Genomic DNA, 27,275 nt, shown 5'->3' on the forward strand with positions numbered 1-27,275 from the left:
ACATCCACAGCCTTCTTATTATAGGAGTGATCAAGAGCTTTTCAGGGCCTGGGCTCAGATTTGGAGAAGGTTGTGTTAACTTGCCATAGAAGGGCAGGAAATTAAGGTGATCATCTTGACTTTAGAAGAGGAGGCATTCTGGGGACATGTCAGGGCAAGGAAGGAGAAGGAAATCAGAATGAATCCCAGCATAAACATCCTCTGACCAAAAATAAAAATAAATTAAAAAAAAAAGCCCCCAAAGAAACTGTCAACTGACTTTCTTTAAAAAATTATATTCACTTATAATTAAATAATTAAGTGCCAAAAATACATAAAGAGTTGTTTCAAACAAGGGAATGTGAAGGGAAGGAAGATTTGTCTTTACTAACTAATAGATAAGAGATCCTCAAAAGAAGCTGCTTAAAACAATTAAGCAGGGAAGGATTTTTAATAGGGTTTCAAGCCATGGAAACACCCTGAGGACAAGCAGCAGAGGCTCTGGGAATGGAAGCCACAATGATCCAAGAACGTGGCATTAAACTGTTCAGTAAAACAGGATTCTGGATGCCATAAGAATAAACAAAATGACATTTCTGCTGTTTCCTTAAGGAGGCTATTCCTCAAAGACTTAACACTAACAAGGCCAAGTAGAATTTTCCAGCTGGTATGAATGGATCATGGGGAAGCTGTTAAGAGAGCAGAGAAATTCCAGATAGGTCAGGAAAACAAATTGTATAACAAGATATAGAGCTTAAAGAAAAAATATGCCATGACTGTATTCACTCTCTATCACCTCCCATTACCTCGCTGACAGGTAATCACCACTGGAATTTAATATTCTGGAATTCCTGTACATTTAGCCACAGTATGAACTTTCACTAAAAAAAAAAAAAAGAAAAAAAGAAAAAAAGCATGAGAGACAGCCAGGTGGGAGGGGATCCCCAGAAAAACTCCAACCGGGGCCTGCACACTGGGGTGGAACCTCAGGAAGTTCATGCTGTTTGCAGCGGGGAGGGCCTGGCCTCTCTTCTTTCTGTGTGGAACCTGGAATTCAAGCTGTGGGTGAGAAGCTCTCTAGCAGGGACTCTGACCTTATGGAGGATCGCTGTTTCCCCCATTTTTCCTTTTCACCCAAAAAAGTCCTGCTTCTCTCACCCTTCAAACAGCCTGTGAGCCTAAATTTTTGTGGCCATGGGACAGACAAGGACCCCGTCTTCCGCTGAACTGAGGAAAAGTCCTGCAACATTTTTGGTATGCACTGTGGGGGCTCTAGAAACAGTGAGTGAAATGCATGCCAATAATTCTTTCCCTTCCCTCTCTCTTCTGAGCCCTCTCATCCTCCGGCTTCTGAGGGTAGAGGAAACCATGCCACCACCCCCTATTGCTCCTAGGGTTAGGGGCCTTTTCATAGCCTTTTTTCCCTTTTTTGGAAGGAACTGGAGAGCAGCGGCTCCCCACCGCCCTCCCTTCCCTGCCGGGGCTGGGATACCTGGCTCAAGGCGTCATGAGTGGCTGGCGTTTTCTGCCACGCACTCATGGGATCTCCTCCTCCCTGCACCGGGGAGGCCAGCTCTGACCCACAGCAATTAAACCTGTCTCCCTGGTGGAGGAACCACTTGCATAAGAGTAAGAGGTTCTTCCCCAGGCATTTTTAAACCCTTTTTTTTTTCTCCTCTTCACACCCAGTCAGCAGTGAACTTAGTCTCTGTAAAGCTTCAATTGTGGAAAAGGATTTGTAGGGCTAGTCTTGCGCTGTGGCCAATCCTGGTGTGCTTTGCATGTCTGTATGGTGTGTGCTGCAAGCCTCCATCTTGTTTTACATCCTGGGGGCGTGACCAGTAACTGCTTGGCAAGGTTTGTTGAGCAATCCTGCCTTAGAGGATGAGCCCTCTCTGGTTTGATATCTGCATGTTTTCCTAGCCCTGTCTCTTAAAGGGCCTCACCCAGCAACTGGATTTTCTAATGCCTGTGTGTGTGTATACTGTGTGTGCTGTCTTTAAAAAGATCTCTAATTAATTTGTCCTAAAGAAGACAAGCACTTGGATCAAGTATTTTTTAAGGGAAGTTAAAAGCTGTGGTACCTTTCAGTTAGCATGACTTTAATCTTCAAGAAATCAAAACAGCCCCTAAAGATTATTGGTAAAATGTAGGTAAGATGCAAGGTTTGCTAAGTGTTTCAAGGTTACAAACTGCTTTTTGGGTTTTGAAAACTGTCTGTCTCCTCTGCTTCACGGCTGGTAGGGCCTGGGGACATATGGAACTAATCACCTCCTTAACTAAGAAGGCAAACCTTGGCTACAGTTAGCACACAATTAAAAACAATTTACCAGGTTTTAAATTAATGTTAAAAATTACTAGGAGTTACCATTATAACATGTAATTGAGACTACTGGAAATAGATTTGCATGCAAGGAGTGTAAGAACAGTGAAGTATGTTTTTTAGTAAAAGGTTATAAGAAGGCATGAAAATGTAAATTTTTGCCTAGGGTTAAAGGATTGTTTTGAATTAAATTATTAAAAAGCTGAAGGTTCAAAGAAGTGGTGGAAGAATTCTGAAAATCAACCTTGCCGAAGAGGTTCTCTGTGTGAACATATTGACTAAATTCAAAAAACCATATTATATGGTTTTTCTGTAAATTGAGCATTGAAATAAAAGCCTAACAAAGGTTTCCTATGGCATTAGCTGCTCTTTGGCAAAATCTGTAAAGGGTTATAAAAGGTTTTTGCTTCTTTACGTTTTCTGAGTCATCATTTTTGCAAAACAAATAATTTGTGGTAATCTGGAATTCTGTTTCATAATATCAAGTGTTTTAAACCTTGAACATTTAACAGCCTTCCCAAAATCAAACTTGAGCTTCAAAATTGTCTTCCCCAGCACCTGGCTTTTTGAGTAGTTTGAGAGGGCCCCTGAAGTGTCCAGAGAAGAGAGGTAAACAGAATTACTTGACATGTTTAGGTACATGGGATTGCCAAAATGATGTTCAGTCTTCTTTAGGTTATATCTTGGTAAATAATGCTAATATATGTTCCAACATTGTATGAGATTTCTAAAATTCTAATGTCTAAGTATATGCTACCAATCATAATTAAGGTTAAGTTATTGCAAACCACAGAGATAACCAAACATTTTTGTCAGTTGTGTTTCTAACTGTCACTACCCTGGGCATTTTGCTATTCACAGACAATTGTTGTCTTGCTTTAATCCTTTTCAAAAGATGGTTTATAATAAGCTATAGAACTTTAGGTGGTGCTCTCAAATACAGGCTTCTGAAAGCTTTTGAGATTGTAACATTGAAATAAAGGAAAATTTATGGGGCTCATAAAGAGCTGAAATATTCACAAATACCAAGCAAAACGAGTTAACTAGATGGACTGAACTCAGGAAGCTGAAGCAAATCTTTTTGACTTTTGCTTGGAATATTGCTGATCCTTGTTTTGTTTTTCACAGTCAAGGAAACTTATTTTGAACTATTTACGGTCATTAATAAGTAAAGTATACACTCCTGTGATCATAATTTGTAGCATGTTTGTTTCTGTCTGCCTGGTTCCTCTAGAATTTGGAAACTACCTGTGAGTATTCTTATGGCAATATAGTTGTTTGCATCAGTGCAACAAGAATCCATTTTTCTTTTGCAACAGAAAACAATTGGAAAAACTGGTTATTTTACCAAGGCTTTGACTGGAAGGGCATACTTCCCTTTATGGAGTCAATCTTGACTTGCAGAGCCAATAAAAGCCCCATGCGGAAGCTGGCCTCATACTCAGTCCCTGTATAGGGTTCCTGACCTGTGATCAGTAAAGAGTGTCACTTTCTAACAGGTCCAGGAGCTCCAAGTTTATCTCGGGACGGTAAGAGGAGAGGGTGACCCAACTCACATGTATTTGAGAATAAACCCATGGCTAGGATGGCTTTAAAAGGTCTTATCTGAGATCCCTTGAGGAACAGAGTTCCATCAAAGCCAATCTAAAAGGCCTGTGTAGAAATAATTATTATGCAAATAATCAGGCCAAGTATAAGGCTAAAGTCTATTTTGCAAAAAACTCGGTCTTATCATGGTTTTTTTTCTTAACAAAAGTGAGGACTGGAGAGAAATTATGTTTCAAAAGTTATACATTTGTCATTAAATTCTAAACTCACTAGTTGTTTTTAAGTTTTTGCCTACATTTTTAGACTAACCCTGCTTATTCCTGTGAACCCACCAGCAATCCCCAGCTGCAGCTCAGAAAGAACAAGAGGGGTGTTATCTGGTAATGTAGAAATCTGGATCAATATTCTAGTTCTGAGCAATTATCCTGCAAATCCTGCCAGGTGATGGGAATAAATAGAATGTCCATCACTAGGAAGTTTCCTTTTTGGGAGAGTAAGACCAAGAGCCCTAACCAAAGCCAAGCACCATGCACGGAAACCCTAGCAGGCATAACTATAGCTACCAGTTATCTGGGTGTGTCACAAGACATCCTTTTGGAATGTCCTCCCTTGTTGGAAGAGGACTCACTTCCACAGCTTTACCTTAGCATTCAGCTTATCATAAGGAGTCCATGCAATCCCAAGCTTTGGGTCAAACTGGATCTGAGGGATCCAGAGGCAGAAAATAATGGAAGTTAAAAGGCACAGCACAAGTGAGTGTAGCTGATTCCTGCCCATTAAGCCAACCCAGGCTTCTTGTTTCATGGATAAAGGCCATGTTAATATCCATGGCATGAAAGAGGTCTAGGGAACTCCAAGGCTACTTACAGTAAGGGTGATAGAGGTATAGGTGAAAGCAGATAATTCCTATTCTCTAGGCCCCCCAGCTTCATGGGTGCAAGCCGCTTTGGTACTCACGGTGGCACTTGCCAAGTTCTCCAGAACTTGGGGATGCAAGGACAGCAGATGGAAAAAGGACGCTCTTCCACCTCTCCCTGAAGTAACCCGGGTATCTGTTAGGAAGTGAAGGGAACCATGGATGCCTGCTCACCTTTCTAGATGGGTAGCCGTTCATCTTCAATCTGTACCCCTTTCAAATGCATCCTGAATCCCTGGGACTCCTTTAAAAAATGCTTTCTCTTTTCCTTTCCCCTTCTCTGTCTTTTCTTCACAGATAGGTAATTGTGTCCCTGTACTATGGGACACTCATCTCAGATGCATCCTCCAAACTGGAAAGAGTTAATTTCCCAAACCTTGAAATGGTTGGCTTGAGATTAGGCTCAGGGGAAGGGAACACAGAAGCCCAGTGTGCCGGCAAAAGGGTGAAGTTTTTTTTTACCGGTCAAGCTTCTGGCCTCCTTGTTTCTCCCTTTGCAAACTGGTAAAAGGCCTCGGGATTTTTTGAGCTCTCCTTACCCCTCCCCTTGTTTCATTTTGATACATGTTTTCTAATAAACTGGTTCGTCTGTTCTTGCCTTCAGGCCATCAAACTCCAACCAGTCACCCAACCAGAGCCTCTGAGGATGGCCCCTTCTGCGGGGAACCCTTAAATGGGCCTCTGAGGGAGCTCTGACTGATGCTTCCCCAAAACAGTGCCCCCTGTCATCAGGAAGCAGTTAACACTGGTCTTCATTCCTATCCTTACCCTTATTCTAACAGCAGTTATATGTACTTCTTTAGACGGGGGAATAAGACAGCCAGGTGGGAGGGGGTCTCTGGAAAACGCCATCTGGCCTGCGCACTAGGGTGGAACCTCAGGAAGTTGATGACATTTGCAGCTGGGAGCAGCGTGGCCCCTCCTCTTCCTGTGTGGAACCTGAAATTCCACGGGCTTGGCAGGAAGCGCTTTAGCAGGGACTCTGGCTTTGCAGAGCATCCCCGTTTCCCCGTTTTTCCCTTTTCACCCAATAAAACCCTGCTTCACTCACCCTTCAAACCATCTGCAAGCCTAAATTTTTGTGGCTGTGGGACGGACAAAGATGCCTTTAGCTGACTGAGGAAAAGTCCTGCAACACAGGTATCACTGCACATTTATAATATTGTTTCTGTGTTTTAAACCTTGTATAAATAGGAAAATATTGTATATAATCTCAAGCAGATTGTTTTCTTTTGAAAAGTATTCATATATGTTAAAGATGTAGTTCTAGTTCATTCATTTTCTCTGTTTTGACTCTTTCTTTTATACATATACTACAGCTCATTTATCCATTTTCCTACTGTTGCAACATAGATTGCTTATAATTCTTCTAATTACTAACAATGCTGGTATGAAATTGTTGTGTATATCTCTGGTAGATATGTGTTATTTCTTTTTTGCAATGCTAGATTATAATTATTTGTCTAAGGTGGAGATTACCAGGGTAGACTCGCTCTGGCCATATGTAATGATTTCTGTGGCTACATAACCTGCCAACAGTTAGTCTTATCACACATTTTATTTTAAAATCAATATGTAAAAAATACTAATTTACTTGGTAGTAATATAAATTTTTCTGATTATTACTGAGGTTGAGTATGTTTGCATATGTTTACTGAATATTCCTGTTAATTTTCTCATGAATTTCAGTTAGTGTTTCTGTTGATTTTATTAATTTGTAGTGGTTCTGAAACATATTCTAGAAACCAATATTTTGTCTGTTGTACGTGTTACAAATATATTTATTTTGTATAGCTTCTTCATATTTAGTACTTTTACAATTTTAACAGTAAAATTAGTTTCATGTTTTATAGCTATAATTATTATAACTTTTAAATAAATATTTCCTTAATTAAAATAAAAATGCATTATCCTTAATTTTCTTCGAAGATTTTTGAAATGTGTATGACTTTTTCATTCTTATGCTGGATTTCTACCTGAAAAATATTTCTCCCTTCTGAGGTTCAGTACCTGTTTTTTGATGTAATGGTATGAAAAAAAGCATACTCACTGCGTTAGCTAGAGCTAAATATTTACTGACTAATAGTGGTCTCTTTCCTGCTTCACACACACACACACACACACACACACACACACATACACACACACACACCATCATCCTGGTAACTTCCTGAGAGTCTCTTTCTTGTTCATTTCTCCTTCCATACAGGAAGGGGAGGGGTTTGAATCTAGAATGCTGATCTATTTTTAACAAATAGCCCTAACTCCTTCCTCTCCCATACTTTAAAGCTGAGAGTTAGGAGAAGCATCTTTAGCTTCCTTTTGTTTCCTTTAAGAAAACAACTTATGATTTCAAATTTACATTGTTCTAAAGTCTCCCAATTTTCATCCACCTCCTCCCTTTGAAAGAAAACCAGCTTTATCTTCAAGATGAAATCTAAACCCCACCAGAGTCAACAGTACTGTTTTCTGTTTGTAACTTTTTACCTCAGATTGATTCAGAAATGTAATGGAAGTTCAAACATAGTCTTAAAGGTAGAAGGAATGGGGAAGACATGTCTACATAATTCTAAATTTCTGGACAAAGAAGGACTTAAAGATAATTAACACACTTTGGAAAATAAAAGCAATAATACATTTCTAATACCACATATTGAATAGTTTATTAAGCAGCAATTATCAATACTGTAGAAATGCTGCACAGACAAAAATAAAATAGAAAAAAAATCCCAGAAACAAACACAAGTGTACAATCAAATAAGATTTTAGAATGGTGAGAGGTAACCTCTTATAAATATTGTAATAAAAACAATAGTTATAATGATATTGAAAAAATATTCCCTAGCTAATGGCAGTCAAATTATTTCCAACGAAATAACAGCATTAAGAATAGTGAATCACAGGATGGGTGTGGTGTCTCATGTCTATAATCCCAGCATTTTGGGAGGCCCAGGCAGATGGATCACTGGAACTCAGGAGTTCAAGACCAGGCTGGGCAACATCGTGAAACCCTGTCTCTACAAAAAATAGCTAAATTAGGCAAGCGTGGTAGTGTGCACCTGGAGTCCCAGCTACCCAGAAGGCTGAGGTGTAAGGATCACTTGAGCCTGGAAGGCAGAGGTTGCAGTTAGCCGAGATCCCACCCCTGCACTCCAGGCTGGGCCACAGAGCCAGACCCTGTCTCAAAAAAATAAAAATAAAAATAAAAATGACTAGTGAATCAATTATATTACTCAAATATAATTATAAATTTTTAAAGCTATTTGAATTGAATAAATTTTAAAGAAGAAATGCAAAGGAACAGAGTACAAAATTATGTATTTAAATATATAAAATTTGTAAGTGTGTGAAAAAATCAATTAAATAGCAATAGAATAAGTAGAAAAATAATTTGCAAAATTTATTGTAAAAGTGAAATATTTTATGTAGCATGTATTATGTAAACTTTTTATTACCAATAAAAAATAAAATATAGATCATAAATAGACAATACATAAAATAACATATAATACCTATTTCATATTTCATATGTACTGCATATAATACAATATATCATAAGCATTAAATACATATATCACTTTATGATATATAAATATGCTATGCACCATTATACAATGGATTATGCAAAAGCATCCCATTTTATTATAAAATATACTGTTATGAAGATACAGATGCTCCTTGACTTTGATGGGGTTACTCTTCCATAATCCCACTGGAAGTTGAAAATATCCTAAATCAAATGTACACTTTTTTACTTACAGCGTTTTCAACTTATCATGGGTTTATCCTGACATAACCCCGTCATAAGTTGAGGAGCATCTAAATGTGTATCACTTTTGCACCTTTGTAAAACTGAAAACTTGTAAGTCAAACTATTGTTAAATCAGGTTTCTCTGTATATAAAACATTATAAAATACTACTTATTAAAATTGTAACATTTTAAAATATGTGGTGTTTTTTCAAATTAGTATGAAAATGCTGTAGCATCTTCAGGTGCATTTAGGAAAGACCATGAAGAGTAAACTAATTATCCACATTCTTTAGCCATAATGGAAAGTAGTGTAATATTAACACTCTAAATCTTTAGATATTTTACAAAGAGAATATACGATTATAAAATGGCTATAATAAAATGGTAACACTATACTTTGGTGGTGGTTTAAATTTATACACTCTATAATATTTAATTAAAATCCCTTAATTGCACATTTTCATATAAGAATGTATCAAATAAAAATCATGAGATGTCCCCAGGGATATTTGATTGAAAATTTTCATTAGAGTGCTATATAAACCAGTAAATATTGCAAACCAACTAAAATGATGATAGATGAAAGAAGATCTACGCATTGGAATACAAGGCAATGAAATTTTGATGTCATTGATATCGATGATGATATAATGATAAGTAGAAAGCAAATCAATACACACACACACGTTTTGGAGACATGTATTACCAGTTTATCCATAGATATAGAACTGTGATTTTTCTCTTTTTTAACTTTTCAGTGTTAATACATTCTAGGATTTCCAAATTTGTGATGTTTGTATAGTGATTTTACAATAAGAAAAAATTACAAACTCCCAACTTTTAAGAGGTAAAAAAGCTTGTTATGATTGTGGAAAAAAGGGTTAGCGTGGAAGGCCTATGTGATATTGTGAAGTATAGATTTGGTCTTTATCCAGTTTCCTGACATATAGCTCCTAAAACCCTTGGAATCTCTTGAGTGATGTCTTTTGTATGCTGATGAGATGACTGATGGTAGGAGAGGCTAGATAGCTTGGGATGGGGGCTGGTCACCAGAAAGACCAAGGCATGATTGGAGAGTTGGGATATTCATTTCCATCCCCAGCCTTGGGGACAGAAAGGAACTGAAGGTTAAGCTGATCACCAATGGCCAATGATTTAATCAATCATGCCCATATAATTAAGCTTCCATAAAAACCTGATAGGACTGGGTCCAATGAGCTTCCAAATAGCTGAAGCCGTGGAGCTTCCTGGAGGGTGGCCTGCCCAGAGAGGGCATGGCAGCTCTTCCCACACACCTGCCTTCTGCAACTCTGCTCTTTGGCCATTCATCCACACTCTTTGTAATATCCTTTATAATCAACCAATACACAAAAGTGTTTTCCTGAGTTCTGTGAGCAGCTCTAGCAAATGAATCAAACCCAGGGAGGAAGTTGTGGGAACCCTGATTTATAGCCAGTTGGTCAGAAGTTTGTGGTGGCCCAGACTTGCAACTGCGGTCTAAAGTGGGGGACTGTATTGTGAGACTAAGCCTTCATCATATAGAGAGCATCACAATTGATTTAAATTAAAAGACATCTGGCTGGTATCCACTGCAGAATTGATTGGTTGGTGTGTGGGGAAACATGCCTCACATATCTGGTCTGGTATCGTCTGATACCAGATATGTGACCGCATGAGAGTAGAGAGTAGGAAAAACACTTTTAGGGTATTTTTATAGCTCTAACAGCCTAATCTATTTCCTCTCTCTACAGGAGGTGCCTGGGAAGGACAGAAAAAGATGATTTGTTCAAAAACTCTTGCAAAATTGCTAATGGCAATACAGTAACAATATGTGGTAGTAATAGAATCCTTACATATGAAATGCTTCTAGCTGGTTGTACCTGGTCTACACAGGCTAATGAAATGTTAATAGGAAATAATCCTTAACAAAAGGGTTTCCTTTGTGCAAGTAATGTCCTGATGCATGTATTAGCCCCTTACATGTTAATTTTGAAATAAAAAATGTGTTAATAGAAGAAGAAAGGGGACCTGCATTGTTGGTCAAATTTCTCTATTTTTTTTCTGTTTGTTATAATTACCAGTATCCTTCACATTATCTGTAAAATTTGGTATTAGTTAGATCTATGATTCCTGTGACTCTGATTTGATTTGATAATTTGTATTGTCTAATAGTAACGTTTTTAAAGCAGGCAAAGGTAAGGCATAAACTGGAGTTTTTTATGCAGTAATGATTTGGAAACACAAGATAATGCTTTGCACATAAGTAGAATGAAAATATATTTTCATTAATTTACTACAGCACTGGTTCCCCAAAGAATCCACTTCAATTTTGTGCTGTTTCTCATAGAATCCCTTTCTGTTTTTCTTTCTGTCATACTTGAATCCATTTTATATAAAATTAGCTTAGTGAGAAGAGAGGGCAATTATCCAGTCCCAAAGCACACTAGACAGAGACGTTTGCTTTTCTTCATATGGGAGAGATGCATGAAGGAGGCACCTGCTATTGTCCACCTGTGGTCCATTTACATCTTCGTGAAGAACAATAAGGAAGAGAAGCACTTATAGAATGTGCAACATGCAGTGCAACCCTTCAAACAGTTACACAGAGTTAGAAATGTTAGGGCGTGATTTATTCCTCAGACAGCATAAGATATATATTCAGAGAGATTTAGCCCGGCTAGCAGTTCTTCTAAGTCCTAGATAAAGAGACAGTAATGAGCTTCAGCCAAAGAATAATCTTTTTTCTCTAAAGCGCTACCATTTATCAAGGCAGCTACGGGGTATTTAAAACAATTTTGTTAAAGAAATAAGTTCCAAATATATATCCTTGGGAAGCTATCCCCATTATTCACATTAATATATACATACACATTTTAAATAATTTTTTATCAGATAATTATATGCACATTGACTCATAGATGCACACACACAAATTTAATAGAGAAGATAATGTCTGTTTGTAAAATATGAGTTTATAGTTCCTCAGGCATAAGTTTTACTATTTCCTTTTGTGTGATACTAGATTCCCTTTATCTCTTGGCCCAAGTGTAAAAGAGAGATGATACAGTTTCCTGTTTCTTTTGGCTTCAAATGGCTGTCTAAAATGCTTTACCCATTAGATATAGTAATCAATACACACACAAATCCGTAAATCTCTGTACATGGCATTTTCCTAATGCCACCTCTTCCCATCTTTGTATCTAGGAGACAATTTTACTTTTAATAAGCATTTATTGAACATATATCATGTGCCAGGTACTATGAAAGGCATTTGGAATATTACATTTATTCAGAGATTGTATTTATTCACATTGCATGTATGACTAAAGTTGTTAAATGTTAAGATGTTTTAAGGAAATCAGAGAGTTTTCTCCACCTCAAGTTTGAGAATATGAAATGCTTCACAAGTGTAACTAAAGGAAAACATTGTAGAGATTCATTTTTTGCACATGGTTTAAAGGATCTACCCTTAAAAGTTGTAGAATTGACATATTTATTACAAAGTATAGGCTTCATTGTGTTGAAAAGCCAAGAGATGATGATTCTAGCAATGAATTGCTTCAAGTAAATTTTACTCATGGCATTGTTTTAAAAAATAGAAGATTAAATTTAAGAAACAGTTTCTTAACTCAAAAAATAAATTGTTCATTTCCTATTAAATGATAAGGATCAAGCTTTCAATTTGATGTTAAAAGAGCTTCTGTGTAGATGCTGGTTTTAGAATTTTTATCATTTTTGACTACATATTATTAAACACAGAAACGGGAGAAATTTTGCAATTGGTATAGTAGGGAATAATTGGGAAAAATTATTTTAACACAATATTTTAAACATTTGGCCTCCTTTGAGAACAGTGATGCAAAAATATTTTCTGTATATTCTAATACAAGCAAACTTAATCTCTTCATTGGGTATTTTGAGTATTTAACATATTTAATTTACATCTTTTTTTATGCCTGTTTGGTAGATTCTGAAATCTTTTCCTCCACCTCTGTGGACCTGAAATGAATCTGAATCCTTTATCTGGGCACTGAGTACTATGGTTGAGTGGTTTAATCTCTGTCCCTGGGAGCACAAACAAATTCATCTCCATTGAAATCCTGACTCCTCTGTGACTTGGCTTTGCATCTGGGTTTCCATCTGTCACACATTTCACTGGGTTGTCTTTATTCTTTCCTGGTAGGCTGTTTAAGAAGAATTATTTTTTTTAAAAAAAAAAGAGTGGACCCTGCCCATGTGCAGCTACTGCAATCATAATATGGTGACCCAAGATTTCAGGGATCCCCATTGTTGGGTGAATAAAATAGGATACATGAGAAATATTATAACTTAATCAGTGAGTTGATCTGTGTTGAGTATTTTGGAACCTTTTAAAAAGATTTTTTTTCCACTAGATAGATTAAGCCTGACTTTCAAGTTTAATGCATTCCTTTAATTCTCATATGCCTGAAACTGTCTCAGTAAGGCTCCAATGAGAAATCTCTCCTTTCTTACTTATTTTAAAATTCTGACGATAAAGTAACACAGGCCTCTAAGATTATCACAATCAATAAATGGATCTTTTATATCACTCAACAGAATTATGTGGTGATATGGTCTTGCTACCATAAATTTTCATATCATTGTTCATTTTAAAAAAATAATAATAAACCAGGAATTAGAATATCATTGATGCTATTATTTATAATGTGAAGCCCAAGAGGAACATACTTAATTTAATGTTATGTTCACTACAATGACAAAATGTTACATTTGATTTAATATGCAGTTTGTGTGATGCCAAAATAAGCTGTGAATTATGCAAAAAGAAATCGATTTGTTGTTTGTGTTGTAAATTTTTGGAAAACTAGGCAGGTCATCACAAATTTTTTTTCTAGATAATAACATCAGTGGATATTTCTATCTGTTCAGTGCAAACACAAACATCTATATAATTTTTATCTACCCAGTTATGGCTCTTTATATATATATATATATATATATATATATATATATATAAGCATTTTTATTTGTTAGTTTGAGAATGTTGGGTATCAATAATTTGTCTTAATTTGCACAAATGTCAGAAAATATACAAGAGAAATTCAAGGGAAATTGAGAAAGGCAAAGGGATCATAGTCTGTTGTGGGTGCATGAGGAATAGGAAGTATTCATATCTGCCACACTCTTTTTTTGGGAGAGTGTAAGTATCATTTCACAATTTTACAACATCTTATAGCTCTCTCCTAAGTTCTCTCTCTCTCAATCTGTCTCTCTCTCCTCCTTCTTCTTCTTCACTGTCTCTTTCTGGCTTTGAGTGTGCCTTTTTGTACTGTGTATTCTTACTATTTTATAGAATTCACAGAGAGAGGAATACGGAAGTTATGGTAAGATGTGGGAGCAAAAACCAACATATTAAAAGATAATTTATCTAAAGAAAGTAGCTGGAGAGGTCTTTTAAACTAAAAAACTAAAAATCAGCTTAAGAGGTTTGCCACTTCCTTCAGTAAGCATTGGGATTTAGTGAAGATTTGCATACAAGGAAGTAATCCTGATCCCTCTGGTATTATGGAGACTACCAGAAGGTAGAAGACCCTATTGGAGCAATGGATACAAAGCAGGTAACTATGTAGAGATGTGGCCTCCTTGATCCACCCTAAAGCTTGGCCAACTCTTCCCTCCAGGATTCCAAAACCTCCCCACAGATGCCTGAACTAAGGAAGTGGACAGCCTTAGGAGACAAGCATTTGCTGGAAGAGACGTTTCTCTTAATTTACATGAGACTATCTCCTGGGTAAGAAAATGGGCATGATGTGGTGAAGCAGCCCTGCCTTGGGAAAGCAGGATACTGAAAACCTTCAACATTCCCTAACAGTGCGGCCATGGGAAAGTCTCCCAGAATCTTGAGATTCCAACTCTTTACTTGGTAAAAGTGATCTCTAGGAATTGAAAGAAATCAAAATATTTCTCCCCAACATATTGAGGGCTGTTAAAGACACAGAAAATATAGGGGGACACTGTTTCAGCCTCTATTTGCCTGATGACAGGACACCAATCCTTCCTTACTGGAGACGGCACTTGTTTATTGACCCAAAAAAGGTACCAGCAGGCACTGGAGGAATCTGAGAACAGATTTTACTAACTTCCCACATTTTACTATCTTTTAAACACTCGAACTGCTCTCTCCTTTGTCTTGTTGCTATATAGGATTTTATGGCTCTTTGTTTAAATACTACTGGAGCAGGCCGGGCGCAGTGGCTCACGCCTGTAATCCCAGCACTTTGGGAGGCCAAAGAGGGCAGATCACAAGGTCAAGAGTTCGAGACCAGCCTGGCCAATATGGTGAAATCCCGTTTCTACTAAAAATACAAAAATTAGCCGGGCGTAGTGGCGGGCACCTGTAGTCCCAGCTACTGGGGAGGCTGAGGCAGGAGAATCATTTGAACTTGGGAGGCAGAGGTTGCAGTGAGCCGAGATCACGCTACTGCACTCCAGCTTGGGAAACAGAGCGAGACTCTGTCTCAAAAAAAAAAAAAAAAAAAAAAAAAAAAAAAGGAATTCAGTGTTGTCTTTACTTCAATATTTTCTCCAAGAATTCTACAGTTTTAGCTCTTACATTTAGCTTTTTGATCAATTTTGAGTTAAGGTTTGTATATGTTACGAGACAGGGGTCCAGATTCATTACTTGCATATGGTTATCTGGTTGTTCCAGCATCATTTGCTAAAAATGAATAGAAAAAAAAACTATTTGAGCAAAGCCCTTAAGCCGCTGACTTGAAAGAGAAACAATTTTTGAGCTGAGGTCTCTCTCTCCTGCATGATGGGTACAACATGGGTTAATAAATGTCTGCTTGTTTTGTTTTGTTTTGTTTGAGACGGAGTTTTGCTCTTGTTGCCCAGGCTGGTGTGCAATGGCTCCATCTCAGCTCACCGCAACCTCCACCTCCCAGGTTCAAGTGATTCTCCTGCCTCAGCCTCCCGAGTAGCTGCGATTACAGGCACCCACCATTACGACCGGCTAATTTTGTATTTTTAGTAGAGACGGGATTTCACCACACTGGCCAGGCTGGTCTCAAACTCCCAACCTCAGGTGATCCACTCGCCTTGGCCTCCCAAAGTGCTGGGATGACAGGCGTGAGCCACCGCACCCGGCCACTTGTTTTTGTTTTCTTAAACTGACTTTTGTTTTCAGCAGAGTGTCTCAACTAAGAACCCAAAAAGGGAAAGAAAAGAAACTATGTGTTCTCCCCTACAGAATGTTCTTGCCATAACTTTGTGAGATGACATGATTCAGAATTATCTCCTTGGCTTCTCATAGAGAGTTCCAAATCATGTCACCTTGCTTTGTGGAGAAAATGACCAGTTATGGATAGCAAGTACATTTGAAGCTGCTTCCGTTGCTTGGGGATCTATCTAACAGTATGAGGCTCAGGAGAAGTTTTGCCCTTTCTCCCTAGGAGGACGTGCTTTCTACAAACAGCCAATGTTCTGAGCTGCCTTCTTAAAGATGTGATTTCAGGAGCTCATTGCAGACTTCCTATGCAACTAGCCCAAGAGTTCTTTGTGTCTCTAAGAACTTATCAAAGAACTCAGCAGTATGAGAATAGATCAATACATAGAGGGTTTCCTTTAAGTCTTGTAGAAACTCATTACTCTCCAGTCTCTTTTTCCACTTATAGTAGAGAGAATCAGACTTGCGGATATCCAGTTAACTATCAATACCTTTAAAAAATGTGAACAAGCAGTCCGTCTGAATAATTATACCAAATGTCAAGGCTTTTAAAAGTGCTTAACTTTAAAGGTCCTTTGCAGTTGTTCAGACCTAGATTCTCAGTTCAGTTAGCAGAGAGAGAGACAAGGAAAAAAATGAGGAACACTTTTCTCACGCATAAGTATTCACTGGTTTTTGAAATACTATTGATTCCTTGGATAAGAAAATAGGTCAACTTTATAGCTTTTTGTCTCCAAATTGATTTCCCGCCACAAACAGTGGCTTGTGCCTATAATCCCAGCTACCTGGGAGGCTGAGGTGGGAGGATCGCTTGAGCCCAGAAAGTCAAAGCTACAGTGAGCTGTGATTGTGCCACTGTATCCCAACCTCGGTGACAGAGTGACACACTCTCTCTTAAAAAAAAAAAAAAAAGATTTCCATGAATGTGCTGGTAAACCAGGAGATATAGAACTACTTGCCTCCAATTAGAACTCAAATCCTCCTATATCCCCTGCAGAGTGCTTGCTTCTTATTCAGAAGGAGGACACATTTTCACCATCTGTGGGGTGATCGGACAGCATTCACGAACACACCTTAATGGAACACTGTCGGCTGTGCAAAAAATCTCCCCAAATAAATGATAAGGCCTTTTGTGAAATCCACATTACTGTGGGTTTTGAGCTCTGAGCTACCATATTCATACAACAGAACTCGAGTACTTCACACAGTATTAATCCTTTGCATTTTGTAACTTAGAAATCTGCTTTGAGAGATCAATTCAGTAGTTTTGTTTTTAACTTTTCCATTAAATATTATTTGAAATGCTTTCAGGCAGCCCTTGCTTATCCTCTGATGTGTGATACATTTTCTGGGTTTTTCCTTGCAAAATCAGATCCCCTTCTTTCAGTTAGCTACAAAGTGTTAGAATATTAAATGGTTATATTTGCCAATACCATGCCGTACTCTAGAAATAAAGAGAGCTAAGAGTTACAGAAGATACATTATCAAGTTTCTAGCAACTTCAAAAGCATGGAAAAGTTAGCACATGGAAGATTCTGATTTGTTTTATTTATTTATTTATTTTTTAATTTTCAAAAGAGCTTTAATGGACTTATACAGTTCCACATGGCTGGGGAGGCCTCACAATCATGGCGGAAGGCAAGGAGGAGCTCTCTTTTTGCCTGCCGCCATCCATGTAAGATGTGACTTGCTGATTTGTTTTAAAAAGTGACACAGAGCACGTTTTTGAAGTTAGCAATAAATTGGCCATTTGAAATGAGGAAGCTATGGAATGTAGATCTGTTTTGAAACTGCAGGAAGGATCACAGAACAATGCCCCGTTCTGATGAATCAGTAGAAACTAGAAGACAGAAAAGCATGTCATGTACTCTCCGTAAAGTTTGCTTGCTGGCACTATTCCTGCTTCAGCATTGAAAAAGTACACTCATTAACCAATTGAATACAAAAACAGTGCCTTCCACAGTTCAATTATGCTGCTTTAGGCATACTAAATTAGCTGTCTCCTGAAGTCTATCCACAGCTTCAGAAAACGATTCCTGGAAATAAGGAGTATTGTGTGGACTTGAAATGAATCAGAAAGGAAATGAAAGTGAAACTTGGGAATGAAAAAGCTTGGGTTATGTTCATACAGCAGTATGTCATCCTGACCATATACAGAATGGCCATTATACAGTGTGCACTAAACTGAGTAATGAGAGGGCTAAAGATAGTGTCATGAATTGAAAGCCTTTGCAATATAAGCAGAAACATAAAACACAGAAACAAGTACAAAATGAGAAAAACATATCCAAAGTTGGCATTCCATGCCAATAATGCCTAGGTAAAAGACACAGAAGAGTAGACAGAGGATAATTAGAAAAATATGACATTGCAATAAGAAAACAAAAACCATTGCTATAGAAAAGAGAATTAAATTCAATTTAATTTATACATATCAGGTACACTAAATGGAAGACACTGAACGAGGTACTAGGGTTGCCGCAATAAACTCTACTCTATTCCTACAGTAACAGATATAAAGAAAACAGAGGGAACCTGTCATCATTATGGTTCCACAAACATTTTTGCTTGGACGATGAATCAACATTGGGTGGTAAGGAGAAATAAGACAGATAAGATAGGAAGCTCAATCTAGAACATATACTTGACATTTTAAATGCACACATGTGACTGTAGAGGAGAAGATGAAATTGATTGGCCTGGAAATACACTGAAAAGTTGTGTCATTAGAAGGACACTGAGCCAGGAGTGGCAGAGTGGAGTCTGCAGTCAGGGCTCTATCAGTATTCAATGATCACTCTCTCTGTCATGTTGACCATATGGCAAGTCAAATCAGGCTTTCAGGAAGCCAGGGGGGCATGTCTGTAATGGTGTGTTGTATTCCAGTACTTCACACCTAATTCACTCTCTTCATAAAACAGGGTGGCCACCCTTGATTCTGTGGAAGGAAAAAAAATGAACGAACAATGGGAAGAGTCCAAAATTATAAGAAAAGTATTTCTTCTCCGTGCTACCACTACGAAGCTCTTGGTTTCTCATTATACAATGAAGTTACACAATTTAGCAATGGGAAAACAGATAGTAAATGCACACTTCACAACACAGCAAGACAATGCTTTTCACAGATGGCTGAGCACTGCAGGAATGTGGAAGGGATCCCCGTATGTGGAAAGGATCTACTTCAATTCCATACCTCAGTCCTTCACCTCCAGACATGCAGGGTGACAGAATCAAGACATAACGCTATTTGTAAATTAAATATTGGTGTATCACAACACCACGGTCAAGCTCTCAGCATCAAAAAATCAGCTTTGAAAGAGAAAAGGCAAATTCACACACAGTGGCCCTGGTATCTGGCCTGTGCTGATGTGTTTAGGGAACAACATTTTGGCTCCCTGAAATATTTTAACACACGCATATATTTAAATAAATTATAATAAGGCAAATGTCATCATGCCAAAGCATCATTATGCTAAGACAATAGGTTAATTTATTTAGTGAATAGAGTCTAAATGGCATTTGGTGCAAAGTGGATCCAGAATATTGATAAAGTACAGTTCTCAAGCAAAAAGGTATTTGTTTGTGCTTGTCAACACTTTATGTAACTCATTAATGAAAGAACCAGAGGGTAGATTAAGGGGAATATCCAACAGCATTTGAAAAAATTGAGATCTATATAGTCATTTGTGTAAGGGATGTGTAAACAAAATTGCTAAATTAGTTAGAAGACGGGTTGACTTTTTACAGATTGTGAAATCACAGCATTTTATAAATTTCCGCAGATTAAATTCTAACCTTGACTATGGACTGTTGGCCAAATTAACTGTCACAACAAATATCAGATGACACACAAGCAGACTTATCAGAACATGCATGAACTTTATAAAAAACATATATTGTTAGCCTCGTTTTATCTTTTTCCAAGTCTGAAATACATTTTTATGTCACAGGGAGAACCCCAAGATTGTATTCATTTTCTTTTTTCCACCATTTGTGTTCTTGATAGCACAGGTGCAGCCTCGGGCTCAGTTAAATGTACCCACTAGGTTCTAAAAATGATGACAACCTTTGGGGAAATCTAGTCACCCCCTTTATTTTACTCATATGAAAACTTACAGCTCATATGGAAACAGAAAGTTTTCATGAAAGTTTCTTTCATAAAGCAAGTTTATGAAAGAAAGGCTTAACATCTTACCCAGCCATATACCCTTTCAGAAGCAGGAATGGAACTGGACCCCAGGGATTCTGACTTTGTTTCAGGACTCTTCCTAATGCAACATCCTTATCTGTATAAAAGTTTTAAACTGTTATATGCATTTCATGAGCTTTATGCATTTTGTATAGTATTACCCGTGGGGGCAGGGTAAGAAGCTTTACAATGGAGTTGTCACTACATGATTCTCACATTTGCATTATTTCTGTGCTTTTTAGGTTCCATCTTAACTAAGTTTTAAATGCTAGAATGTAAGGCTTAAGCAGGTAAAGATCTCATTCTAATTTCTACCATGTATGGCAGGTAATTAAACTGTAGACAATGGTGCATCAGGCGAAGGTGCCCCCGATGATTTACTATTCAGGGTCCTAATAATTTGACATTCCAAGCACAATACAGCTAAAACAAAGACTGAAACACTGGGAGCCATAAAACTGCAAGTATAATTCGAGACATCTAATCTGGGGGAGAAAATCGAGAACCAATGGCTCTAACAGTGAGTCATCTGTTAGCATTCCCAAGCTCTGAACTGTAGCTTTAAGAAAGAAAAACAAATATCCTCATTTTGCATGTTAAGTTTCAAATCTAATGTGTTTCTGGTTCTGCATTTTAACACCTATATGCTCTGTAAAAAATATTCAATGGATTATTTTCCCAAGTTCTATCATATGACAGGGCTTCAACGTCTTATATTAAATCAGTTCTAAACTAAACAAGTGATTTTCCTCATACAAAATAAAAGTTGACACATATTAAACAAGTGGTAATGAGGGTTTCAGGCCATAAATATCAAAGCATTTTTCAAACTTAAAAACAAAATTTAACATTATGGAATGTCTATATTCTTTTCATGTTTTGTTTTGTTTTGTCTCGGGGGAGGAAAAATGGAATAATACTTAAAGTAAACTCATCTTTATTTTATCTGTTGAATGAACCATTGAATATAAATGGTTACTAAAGTCTGCTTTTTTAATAGTAATGTAATAGAAGGAAAATGAATGATTCTAGAATCTTGAAACTGGAGAAAATAATTGGAAGAAGCCAAGAATCCTAAATCTCACTCACATCCTCTAGATTGTTAGCAATCATTTATGCATAAAAATTCAATTTCCCTTTGCCATTTCCTTTTTATCAGCTAATAATAAACGTGTGCACTGGATGGATGTAATTAACTTTCCTATAGACAATACAATGTAGAAGTCTATCTAATTATTTGGGTCTAGATTATTTTAAATAACCAACCTGACTCTAAGTGAGCATAAACACAAAGCTCTGTCTGCTACTAATAATAATACATGTTGAAAATAAGGTATGGACAGCATCGTCATTATAATAATAATTATCACTGTAAAATAAAATATTTTTAAAATAGCTCCCTCTAACTTCAGCAGTTTTTAACTCTTTAGAATTTCTGCTATTCACAGGGAGATCCATGCAGGATGTTGTTCATGGGTAAAACAGTCAGACACTGCTCGAAGCGATGGGACATAATTAGGTCTTTGTGTGTCTGGTCTTACAGACTAGTGAGAAATGTAACATCTGGTATTCATCAGTTATAACAACTGCTTCCATTCTAGTGTTTTTATTTAAAACAACAACACACTGTATATGGCCTTGAGTCCAAAGCACGGACACCTTTATTTTGGAATGTAAATCTGTGGAATCTAAAAGAATCCTTAAAGGCAGAGAAGAGAATGGTGGTTACCTGAGGCTGGCGGTGGGGAGAATAGGGAAGTGTTACTCAAAGCACACAAAGTTTCAGAAAGGATGAATAAATGGTAAGTAGGTGAGGTGGAAGGTACGTTAATTAGCTTGGGCCAGTTCTTCCACATTATCTGCATATATCAAAGCATCACTTGGTATCCCATAAATGTACAGAATTATAATTTGTCAATATTTAATAAGATAAAATTTAGAAAAATGTAAGAATAAGAAACACAAAGCTATACCAGACAAACAGGAAAGGAACTGATCTTCTCTTTTTTAGCATTAATCAGATTGACGCCTCATTTTCTGTTAATAGTCTAACAAAATCCCAAGGATGCAAGTCTCCTTGGACTATCCTCTATACTTTCACTGGGGTTCTAAAATCCCATGGTAATGCTGTCATTCACTCAGTAATGCCACAGATATTTATGGAGCACATACTATAAGCCAACACTGAATGAGAAAGGGAAAGTTCCAGTTCTTTCTGGGTTGGCATTCTAGTGCGAGAGATAGGCAGTAAATAAGGAAATATAACTGAAGGAAGTGATGAGTGCTAAGAAGAAAAATGAAACAGGTAAACTAATGTGAAGCTACCCACCCAAATGGAGGAAATGTTATTTTACATGGTGTCCTCATGGAAGACCACTCTGAGGAAACAATATATAAACAGAGACTGAATTAAAATAAAAGAATAAACTAGATAATGATCTAGTTCAGGGGAAGAAAGTTCAGGCAGTGAGAACAGCCAGCCCAAAAGTCCTAAGCAAGGAAGTGTTAAAGGAACCACCAGAAAGCCCACAAGGCTGGGCAAGAGCTCGCATGTGGCATAAGATGTCTGGAATTTAGGAAAGGACAACTTTATGTAGAATTTATAAGCTATGTGCACAGTTTGGATTTTTTCCCCCAAATATGCTGGCAAACCTTTGGAGAGTTTTGAAAAAGCAAATGATGTAGTTTGATTTACATTTTTGAAAGATCGCTCTGCTGCTGTGTATGAAAAAGAGTATAGAAGAGAACAGAAGAATGGATGCAGATGAGAATGTTATTAGGTAAGAATAATGGTAGATTAATTCAAATTTTGGCTATGAAGTTAATGAGATCTAGTTGAATGCTGAATATGTTTTAAAGGTAGAGCTCCCGAGATTTGCTGATAAATTTAATGTCAGGTGGTAAGTGGGGAAGTGGAAACAACAGTAAACCTGTTTTGTTGTTGTTGTTGTTGTTTTGTGGGAGGGGCGTGTTGAATAACTGGGTAGCTGCTGGTGCCATTTAATGAGATAGGGATGGCCATGACAATCTGGATGAAGGGGTAAACAGACTTCTGATGGTGATGGATTAGCTGTGGGTATTTTAATAGTATATCAGTTGAGATTCTGAGTAGGTGATATTCTGAACTGTCCAGCAGAATTTGGTGCAGTGACAGAAATGGGCAATAGAGCATTCATTAGGCACATGGGGTAATTAAATGCACTTGATTCATTTATTTATTTTTATTTTTTATTTTTTGTAGAGATGAGGTCTCGCTATGTTGAGGTCACTATGATGGGGTCTTGCTATGTTGAACTTTGTCTCAAACTCTTGGCCTGAAGCAAGCGTCTTTCCTCAGCCCCCCAAAGTGTTGGGATTACAAGCATGAGCTACTGTGCCCAGCCTTAAATACACTTTAAATGTGATTCATAGGTGACTCAGGAACCTCACTTTAAATATGATTAATTTTAATTATTTCAAATCAAATTAGATACATGTGGCTAGTGGCTATCACATCGGACACCTACATTTTAGAGGAATGGAGAGGTAAGGGACTCAGAAGGGTAGGAGGAAAGTCAGGTGTAAGGTGACACATTTGGTGACATTTTTTTCCAAAGGGAAAGGAGAAATACGGAAAAAACTAGAGGTATACGGGCACCAATTGTGAAAACAAAATTACTGGTAGACATTGCACTATTTATTATATTTAACAGAAATGATCCACAAGCAAAGGGAAAAAAAAAACTAACTCTGATTATGCTGATGGTGGACAAATGAACTAGTTCTTTTCTCTTCTTATTTGTTCTAATTTTCTTAGTGAAATTATCTCTCTAGGCCAGGCACAGTGGCTCCTGCCTGTAATCCCAAAATTTTGGGAGGCCAAGGATGGAGGATTGCTTGAGGCCAGAAGTTGGAGACCAGCCTGCGCAACATAGCGAGACCTCATCACTACAAAGAAAGAAAGAAAGAAAGGAAGGAAGGAAGGAAGGAAAGAATGGAAAGAAAAATCTCTCTGAGGGATGAAAGATGGAGCTTTGATCTCCAATAAATCTTTTACACTTCTAACTCTATCTCAGCTTCAATTTCCAAAGAACCCAGCACTCCACAGTTAGTACCAGGAGTGTCCAAGAAAGCAAGTGGTAAGTCGGACGGGGTTTGGGAGGGGATCATGTGCAGTGAGGGTAGTAAAGAAGATCCTATCCTATGGGAGTAGGCTGTGCCTTACCAGACGCACACCTTCAAGTCTCTGAAACTGATGTTCTCATTGTAAAAATACCTGTGATGATGCACAGTAGTCCCCCATATCTCTCATCTGCAATTTGACTTTCCATGGTTTCAGTTACCCATGGTCAAGTATGGTCTGAAAATATTAAATGGAAAATTCCAGAAATAAACCATTCCTAAGTTTTAAATTCCACTCTGTTCTGACTTGCATGATGAAATCTCTCAGTGTCCCGCTTTGTCCTTCCCAGGATGTCAACTACCTCTGTCTGGTGGATCCACTCTCTAGATGCTATCCTCCCCTTAGTCACTTAGCAGTTCTCTTGGTTCTCAGATTGAAAGAAAACATAGCATACACTGGGGCTGGTCCTATCCAAGGTTTCAGTCACCACTTCGAGCCTTGGAACGTATTTCCCTTGGGGAAGGGGAGATTACTGTAAATTGTTTTATCTTACTATTATGTGACCTTAGCATAATGTTACAGATGACCACTCTTTCCTTAAAATATTATTGATTTTTGGTCTTAATGTCACCTCCGTTTCCTGTTCTTCCTTGTTCTCCACTCCATCCAACTTTTACATGACATTACTCTTCAAGGACTGCTCCTAGGCCCTTGTTTTAGTGAGTCCTCTAACCTCATGATTGTGTCATGCTATTTTCCACCAAGTAGCAAGATCCATGTTTTTAAAAATTTGAATAAGACCATAGCATTGTCCTAATTAAGGCCTCAGTAAATTGAAGTACTTTTACAGCCTAGAGGGCCCGGCTTGACAGCACACTCTACTATCCTAATAATCCCTCATAGTGTGCCGCTCTTCCTCACCCACTTTGGGTTTCTTTCTGTTGTTTGAGGTTGCCATGCTTTTGTATAGTTCAGGGTCTTTGTCCATGCTATCTACATTGCCTATAATTTCCTTCTCCCCAAATTACATATCAACCTGTTTTTTGGCTATCAATTTATTAGTTCCCTTAAATGTTACTTGTTAATATGAACATTAACTTGTTAATATGAAAATGGGTTAATAAGAAAATGTTAATATGAAACATTTTCATATTAACAAGTTGCCCCCATTAAAGTTTTTGAGTTCCATTTTATTTCCTCTACAGCCTTTATTATATTTTGTAATTATTTCATTTGCTTGACTATGAGTTATTTCTGCTTCCCAACAAAAACAACAATGCAAACCTCATGAAGACAAACATTTGTTTCCTATTAAATCCCTCGTCTATCACAAAAACTTTAATATAAATTAAAGAAGTACATGAATACATAAATTAATAACCAATTTCCTGGTTGGCCTATGATATTTAAAGTGAGGTTATCAATACCTACCTAATTTTTTTGTTAAGAAGCTTAGAGGAAATATATGCAAAGGACCTGTCACAGTGTCTGGTGTGTAGTGGTATCCAAAATATGATAGATACATTTTTAAAAATTATAATTGCCAGATTTCCATTTAGCTGCCCCTCTCTCTTGGAAGAGAGAGGGTTGTTCTCCTTTTTTTTCTTTTGCCTGTTAAACCTCTACTCCTATACTCAAAAATAAATTATAATAGCCATCAATTTTGCAGATAAGTGCAATTTACGGCAAATGCAATTAGCAATTGAAAAGAATAACAAATTATAAATGGCTGGGTGCGGTGGCTCATGCTTGTAATCCCAGCACTTTGGGAGGCCGAGGCGGGCAGATCGCGAGGTCAGGAGTTCAAGAACAGCCTGTCCAATATGGTGAAACCCCATCTCTACTAAAAGTACAAAAATTAGCCAGGCATGGTGGTGCATGCCTATAGTCCCAGCTACTCGGGGGGCTGAGGCAGAAGAATCATTGAACCCTGGAGAGGGAAGTTTCAGTGAGCTGAGATCATGCCATTGCACTCCAGCCTGGGCAACAGAGCGAGACTACATCTCAAAAAAATAAATTATAAAAAAACTAAATTAAATAAACTCCAATATTTATTTATTTATTAGATTCATTCAGGCCAGAGTCGACGGGAAGGTTATTTATTGTCCCCAAATGACCAGCAATGAAACTTTAAAGCAAATCCTAAGTAAAGTCAAACCTAACCTTGTCACTGGGATAAACCAGAGCAGAGACTGTAGAAAAACTTTAACAGTTTTTCTTTAGTCTGTTTATCTATAGACACAGCCGTTTATGGAAACCAGGTGGCCTGAATGCCAGAAACTGCCTAACTCTCCTGACCCCATGCGAAATATCAAACGTCCAGACCTGCTAGATATTGGTGCACACCAGAGAAGGTGACCTTCAGTTATTGTTGGATCATTAACATATTATTATAATACCAAAAAGCTCTTCCCCAATAGAAGATTGCTGCCATTTTGTGTACACGTGATGTATGAAGAAGCATGTCATTAACTAGACCTGAATATCTGGAACTCCACCCTATACATACTTACATTCCTACCCCAACCTGCATCCAACTCTTTAAAACTCCCATACTTCCCACTGCCCGGGGAGAAGGTGCCTTTGGAGCACAAGCTCCTTGTCATTCTTTGGCCACTGAATAAAATCTGATTGCCTTTCCAATTGAATGTTCTTTGCGATCAATACAAAGTAGGAAAGGACCAGAGTTTACTGGTGAAAACTTTTCTCCTTTAAGTTTTTAAAAATACTGGTTTGCAAAAGTGAGGACACTAATTCTTCAGGATTTCTCTCTCTTTCTACTTTTTTATCTGATGCCTATAAGAATTGGCATGTGCCCATCATCACATGAATAATCTCTCTGAATAAGAAGGCACCTCAATCTGCCTTCTTAGAGGACTATGGCTGACAGTACTGGGCAACAAGAGCAGGTAAAAGGGACACGCTCGGAGAAGGGTCTTAGAAGCAACTCTGAATGAAAATCAAGACAGATTTGCATTTTGTAAAAGCCTAACATAATGGGCCTTGGTTTGTGTTTTTTCTCCCCCACCCTTTATTTATAAGATAAAGCATGCCCAATATTCAATAGTGATTCTTCTAGACGTACAGTACAGTTGACCCTTAAACAACATGGATTTGAACTGTGCAGGTTCACTTATATGGGGATTTTTTTTTCAATAAAACTTCTAAATGTGCCTGCGTCTCCTCCCTCCCTTCCACTTCCACTTCTCCCACCCCTGAGACAGCAAAACCAACTCCTCCTTTTCCTCTTCCTCCT

At 37.7% G+C, this 27,275-nt stretch overlaps 1 long non-coding RNA gene across 1 annotated transcript; it reads left to right on the forward strand.

Moving 5' to 3' along the window:
• Nucleotides 1-5,738: 5,738 nt before the first annotated feature.
• Nucleotides 5,739-20,651, forward strand: LOC134807954 (uncharacterized). Its single transcript, XR_010149675.1, has 3 exons — nt 5,739-5,906; nt 14,182-14,291; nt 15,398-20,651. It is a non-coding gene; the product is annotated as an uncharacterized LOC134807954 (long non-coding RNA).
• Nucleotides 20,652-27,275: the final 6,624 nt, after the last annotated feature.

Source organism: Pan troglodytes, chromosome 1 (assembly GCF_028858775.2).
Source record: "Pan troglodytes isolate AG18354 chromosome 1, NHGRI_mPanTro3-v2.0_pri, whole genome shotgun sequence".
NCBI classification, from domain to species: Eukaryota; Metazoa; Chordata; class Mammalia; order Primates; family Hominidae; genus Pan; species Pan troglodytes.